This window comes from Phoca vitulina, unplaced genomic scaffold, assembly GCF_004348235.1.
Source record: "Phoca vitulina isolate PV1807 unplaced genomic scaffold, GSC_HSeal_1.0 scaffold40, whole genome shotgun sequence".
Taxonomy (NCBI): domain Eukaryota; kingdom Metazoa; phylum Chordata; class Mammalia; order Carnivora; family Phocidae; genus Phoca; species Phoca vitulina.
This window is the reverse complement of record NW_022589743.1, coordinates 3,006,483-3,015,061: the sequence shown is the minus strand read 5'-3', so window position 1 is coordinate 3,015,061 and position 8,579 is coordinate 3,006,483. Positions and strand designations below refer to the sequence as shown.

General features: G+C 47.5%; 1 pseudogene; it reads right to left on the bottom strand.

Annotated features, from left to right (window-relative positions):
* Positions 1-3,991: 3,991 nt before the first annotated feature.
* On the bottom strand, positions 3,992-4,426 carry LOC116647687 (annotated as a pseudogene).
* Between the last annotated feature and the right edge of the window lie 4,153 nt (positions 4,427-8,579).

Here is an 8,579-nt window from a genome sequence, read left to right as displayed (position 1 = left end):
TGTAGTAGGATGCAGATGAAACAGGACTTTTTTTTTTTTTTCATTTTATTTTTTAAGTCTTCTCTACAGCCAATGTGGGGCTTGAACTCACAACCCCAAGATCAAGACTTTCACACTCTACTGACTGAGTCGGCCAGGTGCTCCATTATAGGATATACTACATGCATTCATTCAAGTAACATTTCCTGAGCGCTTACAATGTGTAGAAATTACTTTAGATGCTCCAGGAGTTACAAGGTGCATTTATTCATTATTCATTCATTCACAGTCATATATTGAATACCTACTGTATGTTTGGCACCATGCTATATGCTTGGAATACAGAAATAAAACACAGACTCTTTCTCAAGAGTCCATGGGGGACAAACATTTCTTAAATTTCTACTATGTATCAAACCTCAAGCCAAGAGCTTTATGTACATGATCTTTACAATACTCAAACTAAAGGCCCAAAAAGTTTAAGCCAATCATATTGCAGTTACTCAAAAAATTAAAAATAGAATTACCATATGAACCAGCAATTCCACTTCTGGGTGTATACCCAAGAGAATCGAAAGCAGGTTCTCAAAGAGACATTTGCACACCCTTGTTCACAGCAGCATGATTCACAATTGCCAAAAGGTGCAAGCAACCTACCTGTCCGTCAACAGATAAATGAATAAACAAAATGTAGTGTAACCATACAGTGGAATATCACTCAGCCTTAAAAAGGAAATTCTACATTTCTCAGGCTACAACATGGACAATCTTTAAGGACATTACACTAAATGAAATAAGCCAGTCAGAAAAAGAAAAATACTGTGTCATTCCACTTATATGAGATACCCAGAGTAGTCAAATTCATAGAGACAGAAAGTAGAATGGTGGTTGCCAGGAGCTGGAGAGGGGAGACTGGGGTTCGGTGGTTTAATGGGTAGAGAGTTTCAGTTTTTCATGATGAAAAGACTTCTGGAGTTGGTTGCACAACAACGTGCGTGTACTTAACACTACGGACCTGTACACTTAAATATGATGAAGATGGGAGGCTGCTGGGGTGGCTCAGTCGGTTGAGCGTCCGACTCTTGAGCGTTGGCTCAGATCCTGATCTCGGGGTCCTGGGATGGAGCACAATGTCGGGCTCCCCGCTCAGTAGGGAGTCTGCTTGGGATTCTCTCTCCCTCTGCCCCTCCCCCTGTTCTCTCTCTCTCTTTCAAATAAATAAATAAATCTTTTTAAAAAATGATGAAGATGGGGGCACCTGGGTGCCAAAGTCAGTTGAGTGTCTGACTCTTGATTTCTGCTCAGGTTGTGATCTCAGGGTCCTGAGATCGGGCCTCTGTGGGGCTCCGTGCTGAGCATGGAGACTCCTTGGGATTCTCTCTTTCCCTTGCCCTCTGCCCCTCCTCCCTGCCAACCCCCCTCTCCTGCTCCCTCTCTCTCTAAAAAAAATTAAAAAGATGAAGATGGTGAATTTTGTTATGTACCTCTTTTACCACAATTAAAAAAAATTTTTTTTTAAGTTTAACCCACATATCCCAGGCCTGATTCTAGGATCCCATTCTTTTTCCACTACAAAAACAACTATAAGGTAAGGGGGAAAGGAATGTGTCATTGGAGGAGTCCCGACAAGGAATCACTGATTAGTGTGTCAATCTTTGCATCCAAAGATGACAGCAGTACTATTTTTCTTTGGGCATTTGGGGTCAGAAAGAGAAGTACTAGCCAACAGCCCTACTCTAAGCCAAGATTTAACATGGTTTACAGAGTTCCACGCAGGTAAGATGCAGACTTCTCTCAGAGTCTTTCCTCAGGAAGATCTTCGCCCCATTCTCCGATCTCCCCAACCCCTTTCTGCCCACCCATGCTGCTTTGCAGGGGCTCACCGTCGAGAGCAGAGGTCACCCCTGGTGGAACCAAGTGTTACAGAGGCAGAGATGGGGGAAGGGCCAGCTCTGGCAAAACTTTGAAGCAGCCAAGTTTTGTATTGCAGGCCTTGGGAGCAGGCACAGGGCTGAGTCCGGAGACTGGAGGTCTAGCTTCTGCTCCAGACTTGCTGTGAGACACCGGAAAAGATGTTCTCCTTCTCTGGGCCTTGGTCTCCTCACCTGCAGCGTGAGGGGTTTGTTCTATGTGAGTTCTAAGCTTTCCCCTCCAGCGCTGCCCTTGTAGGAGCTTTGAACCTTTGGACCCCTTTGCTCCACTGCCTCGCCAGGGTCCTCGTGCTCTCTCATACCTTCTCTTTCAGCAAAACTGGACAGGTTCTGATAAAACCCTGAGCACAGAAGCACATTTTCTCCCGAGGATATTTGCATTTCTATTGGCATCCAGAGGAGAGAGAGAATGAGGCTCTAACTTGGGATCTCTTTTGACTAGAAGAGCAAGGGGCTTTTAGAAGGGGGCAGGGTGGAGGTGGTGGCGTGGAGGGACGCGCCCCAAGCTGCCAACCGGCAAGGTGGTGGCTCAGCCCTTGGGTGGAGGTCTTGGCACACCTCGCCCAGTGAGGCACAGACGTGAACCCACCATGCTGCCTCTTCTTTTTCCAGGGAACCTGCAGGGGTCCTGGCAGCCCTTCTGTCTCCGGAGAAGTGAGTTCCAGCTCAGATACCGATGAGGTCATCGAGATCCCCGGTCTGAGCTGGAATTTGGCAGGAGGGCTCATGGGGCAGCTGTTTGTGGTTTCTCTTTTCCTCTGAAGGAAAGTCTGAGCAGATGATCTCCTAGGTGCTGCCTGTTTCCATGTGAGGGAGAAGCAGGATGTGGCTCCGGATCAGTGGAGGGGGGGGGGGGTGGCAAGGAGAGTCTGGGGCGACACATCAGCGACATAATTTGTGAGATGAAAGATCCCAACTTCTTTCAGTAACTTCTTCAACTCTGCTTTTGTTCTTGGGAAACCTCATTTCTTCCCTAATATTTATTCATGAGGAATTTTGTTTTTGGAGACTTTGAGGAGCAGCTGCTTTGGGTCTGAGGGAATTCACCCCACTGGGAAGACAGCTTTTCATCTTACTTGGTGCGGCCAGAGCTCCTCATCAAGAAACATCAGCCCCTTGGGGTGGAGGGGCCTCCAACTCCAGAAGGATTACTGTGCAGTTGTGGAGGGCTCCCGACATTCTCTGCTTTGGGCCAGGCAGCCCCGGGACCTGGAGGGGACGTGCAGGGGCAGCTTCGGGAGCACGGAGGAGGCCGCGTGACAGGACAGGCATCCCTGCCTGGGGACCTCACAGAGCCTCGGAGGCCAGCAAAGCACTGTAGTGGAGGCTCCAAGAGCTGGAAGTTCCAGACACCTTTCATCTTTCAGAGGCTCACGTCTAACAGGAGAAACCAGACACTTCGACCCACCAGCACACAAATTCAATGTAACGTGCAAATAAGGGCCCGGTGGGGAGGGCCAGGCTGGCTCAGTCACACAGAGGGGAGACAGGACTAGAAAAAGACTCACACCCGGTGCTTTTGACTGGGGTGGGGGGGCTGGGGGAGTCAGGAATTCTACAGTGTCAACCTTGGGAGGGATTTGAAGCTCTGGCCTAACCCTCTTATTTTCCAGATGGAGAAATTGTGGGAAATGACTTGTCTAAAGTCTGCTTCAAAGATGAGATTCAAATATAGATTTTCTGGCCCTAGTCCAGTGCTCTTTCCTCTGCATTTGATCTCTAAATGTCTGGTTTTCCCCAACGTTCTGGGACTCCACGTGTCACTACCTTAGGACTCCCCAGCTAGTTCCTTCTCGCGCACGCCCTTTTTGTTCTGGGTTCCCACCCACCCCTCCCCTTCACTGGTTCACTGCTTGCTTGTTTTTTTTTGTTAATGGTAATGCAGTATTTTATTTATCCCGTCCACTAATAACTAATATTTGAGAACATTTATAGTAATGGAACTTAATCTAAGAAGTTCAACTTGCTTTTTCTTATATTTCAGTATCGGGTATTAGTAAGAGAGAGAGTCAAAATAATTATGGTCAAAATTATTCAGTCAAAAGCTTATAACAAATGCTTGGGATTAGTCTACATACAATTTAGGTTTTGGCATAAAGTTCTTTGGTTCTTTGAAGTTCTTTGAAGCAAACCAAAAGTTCAAGTAAGAACATTTGGTTTGCTTCACTAATAGGAATATCTTTTAATGCTGGGATGGCCTCTTCTTGATATTTCTTCTGCCGTGGATTTTTAGCATAGTTATCTGTGATTGTATGAATGGCGTTGAGCAGAGAGGTACTCCTAACGTTTATTCCAAATAGGAGTACATGCCCGATTACTATGGTAATGAGGAGGTAGACAGGCAATGCAACTGCCCAAGATTTTTGAGGCCAATAGGTTAAGCCTAAGGAGTTCAGCCAAGATTCAGGAATAAAGGCTCACACAAGATATAGTATGAAGCCAAATTGGGAGCTTAAGAAAAGAACAAAGCCATAAATTGTTCTTTCTGGCAATGGCAAAGGTGAATTCTCCAACATTTTCCCTGTGGCTTTAGACAATCTTGATCCTTGAAGCTCCCACTCAGGCCCCTCCCGACAGCTCGGCTACCTTAGCACACTGCTTTCTTTTTTAATGCCTGCCTGTGTAAACTCAGCTCTGTCACAAGCTTCTGTAAGGCTCATGGATTGTAAATGCAGCGCTCCAAGTTCCGGAAATGGGAGAGTCCGGGGCAGAGGCACTGACCTTCTAGAAGATGCAGGGAGATCAGGATGGTACTTGGTTCTTCCTGAGGCTCTGGACCAGTTCCTCTACCGTCCAACTGTCAACCCTTCAACCTGACATGCAGTCCCATGCCCCAGATATTTTACCTGCTCCTACACCTGGTCACCTTCTTTCCACCTCCCACCCTACCCCATTCAAGGACCGGAGCTTTTTTCCTCCCCTAATCTCTACCCCAACATGGGGCTAGAACTCACGACTCTGAGATCAGGAGTCAATGCTCTCCTGACTGAGCCAGCCAGGTGCCCCAAGGACCTGAACGTTTATCTATCTATCTCTCTATCTATCTGTATATTTTTTTAATTTATTTTTTTGAGAGAGAGAGACAGTGCATGAGCAGGGTGGGGAGGGGCAGAGGGAGAGGGAGAGAGAGAATCTTAAGCAGGCTCCACGGTCAGCATGGAGCCTGATGAAGGGCTTGATCTCACATGAGATCATGACCTGAGTCGAAATCAAGAGTGCAACACTTAACCGACTGAGCCATCCTGGCGCCCCAACCAGAACTTTTAAAAGTGTGATTGAGCACTTGGGCATTTGAATGAATCCTTCTCATTCCACCCTCGTGACTGGCTCTGCTTCCTTTTCGAAAACCCTGAATGCACTCCTGATGTCATTCCAAATTCTAAAAAATGCATGGGCACCTGGGCGGCTCAGTTGGTTAAGCGACTGCCTTTGGCTCCGGTCATGATTCTGGAGTCCCATGATCGGGTCCCGCATCAGGCCTCTTGCTCAGTGGGGAGTCTGCTTCTCCCTCTGACCCTACCCCCTCTCATGCTCTCTTTCTCAAGTAAAAAAATAAAATCTCTAAAAAATGCTGAGGATTCGTGGATATCTGCACTAGCTGGGGGGAAATGGGAGATAATAGTAACTGAGACCACAGGCAAGGTTAAGTGTAGAAAATAGATCTGAATCAAGCCACTTGGCGAGGCTCTTCTGCCACCTTGCTGTGTGGTCTTAGGCAAAGCCTTTAACATCTCTGTGCCATTGTGTCTTATTTACCAGGTGAGGATAATACTGCCTGACTTATCGACTTTCAGGATATGTTAAAGATCAAGTAGGGGGGCAGATTTGAACTTATACTTAATTTAAAAGAATATTGAAAAAAAAAGAATATTGCACCTAACTAGCATCACTATTAAGATTTCCCCCCAAATCTCATTTTATATATATAAAGATATATTTTTAAAATTACCCATCTCCACCAGCATCCTCTGAGGTATATTGGTAAGTAGCTAACTGTTAAACCGAGTCTGAATTTTTTTTTTAAAAGATTCTATTTGTTTATTTTGACAGAGAGAGAGACAGAGTGAGCAGGGGGAGCGGGAGAGGGAGAAGCAGGCTTCCCGCCGAGCAGGGAGCCCGATGTGGGGCTCGATCCCAGGACCCTGAGATCATGACCTGAGCCGAAGGCAGATGCTCAACTGACTGAGCCACCCAGGTGCCCCCCGAATCTGAATTTCATCTCCTTTAATACCCTGTTGTCCAGGGAGAAGGGGCTCATGAGCAGTGCCATGCTCGGTCAGGGGAAACAGGACCTGCATAATCCAGAAAGGTCTGAACAACCTCACGCTGATTGTGAAGAAAAACGAAGGGGAATAGCAGTGGGACCAGGTTCTGGGCTCACCCCTCTTATCCTAGTAACCCTTACCCATCTGGATGTTGTTAGGGTTGAGTTCAGATGGAGTTTGATTTGTAGTTAGGGTCTAGGTGAGGATGAGGGTTAGGGTTGGGGTTTCAGTTAGGTTTAGATTCTGAGTGTGGATGCAAGTTTAGGTTAGAGTTAGGTGTGGGAAATTAGGTTTAAAGTTATATTTATTTATTTATTTATTTATTATAAAGATTTTATTTATTTATTTGACAGAGAGATAGACAGCACAGATAGTCAGAGTGGCAGGCAGAGGGAGAGGGAGAAGCAGGCTCCCCGCTGAGCAGTGAGCCCGATGCGGGGCTCGATCCCAGGACCCTGGGATCATGACCTGAGCCGAAGGCAGACGCTTAACCGACTGAGCCACCCAGGCGCCCCTAAAGTTATATTTAAAGTTAGGGTCAGTGTTAGTTTAATACTGTTAGGATTACGGGCTGGAATCAGGCTATTTTATTTTTAAATTTTATTATTATTTTTTTAATTTTAAAGATTTTATTTATCCATTTGACAGAGAGAGACCACAAGCAAGGGGGAGAGGCAGAGGGAGAGGGAGAAGCAGGCTCCCAGCTGAGCAGGGAGCCCCATGCAGGGCTTGATCCCGGGACCCTGGGATCACCACACGAGCTGAAGGCAGACGCCCAACCAACTGAGCCACCCAGGGGCCCCCAGGCTATTTTAGATGTGGAGTTGGGTTTGTGTTTATTTTATTTTATTTTATTTTTTGAAGATATTATTTATTTGACAGAGAGAGACACAGCAAGAGAGGGAACACAAGCAGGGGGAGTGGGAGAGGGAGAAGCAGGCTTCCTGCTGAGCAGCGAGCCCGATTTGGGGCTCAGTCCCAAGACCCTGGGATCTTGACCTGAGCCGAAGGCAGACACTTAACAAACTGAGCCACCCAGGCGCCCCTGGGTTTGTGTTTAGATTAGGGGTTAGTTTACAGTTAGGGTTGGGAAGTCCTTTAGATGTAGGGTCAGGAGTAAGGTGAAGGCTCAGGTTCAGGTTCAGGTTAGGGTTAGGTTTTGTGCGTTGGTCATGTGTAGGTTAGCAGCTTGCTGTAAGTGTGTTGTGGAAATATTATATAATGGATTTTGTGTCTTTCCTCTGGCACTATTGGGAAGCAGTTGTAGGACTTGGGGGACAGAATACAAGGAGATGCCCCCTCCCCGGGGAGCTCCCCATGGAACGCTGCTGAGTGTGTGGAGAGTGACTGCATACGGGCCTTCAGACCTAAGGAAGGTGATTACTTGGGGTTGTTCTCATCTCTGTGTGTGCCACAGGGACAGCTGGGAACAGCCCACATGCACACGTGCACAGGCATATGTACTCTTGTCCCAAGTGCCTGTCTACGTGTTATCGCGTGTCTCATTTGTGTGGTGCGGCCCCAAAGACCTTCATGCCGAAAATCAGGAAGCCAGTGTGTATGCCAGGGCTTCCTAGGAACAGCACAGCTAGATGACTCAGGACCCTAACAATGGGAAGACCTTGGAGCTGGAAGCCTGGGCACCGACTATTCTCCCCTTTGCTCTTCTACTGTGTGTGGAACCACCGGCAAGTTCAGAGCCCTGCCTTAGTTTCCCCTTGTGTAGAATGACCAGAATGAAACTTACCTGGATCCCTCCATCCACCTCTAAGTCTACTGGGGATGAAATTTATTTCAACAAGCTCTTGAAACGTTGGGGAAGGAAGATGCTGTGTCGATCCACAGTAATTTTATTATTCCGTTTCCAGAAGAAAAGGGTGTATAGAGCTTCTAGCTCAGCACCTGCGTGGTGGCTGGAGCCTGCCAAGGCCTCCGTTCGCCATGTCAGAGACTACAGGAGGAATGGTGGTGTCAGAGGCAGACGCAACAGAGAGGGAACTATGCTTCACGGCTTGTCAACATGTCATTAGGGTGTTCCTGTGGGAACCAAGAGCAGAGACAGGAGGCAGGAGAGTGGGAGGGAGGGAGGCGGGAGGGGGGAGGAAGGGAGAGAAATGGAAGAGATGAAGGGGTCCATGCCAGTACGGCATTCATCCCTGTCATGAGGAGAGCTCTATCAAACCAAGGCCAGGCCTATAAATCAGGCCATAATTAGTTGCAAAGAGAAAGCTTTAACATCCTCATCAAATTGATTAATACATCTTGCAGCTCAGGACAGGCTGGCCCTGCCTTGGAAAAACCGCAAGCTTGCCCGACTGGGTGGGAATGGAGAGGGAGAAGGGACAGCATGGAGCCCGGGGAGGCCTGCCCCTCTCTTTACTCGAGTCAAGAAGGCTCTGACAGG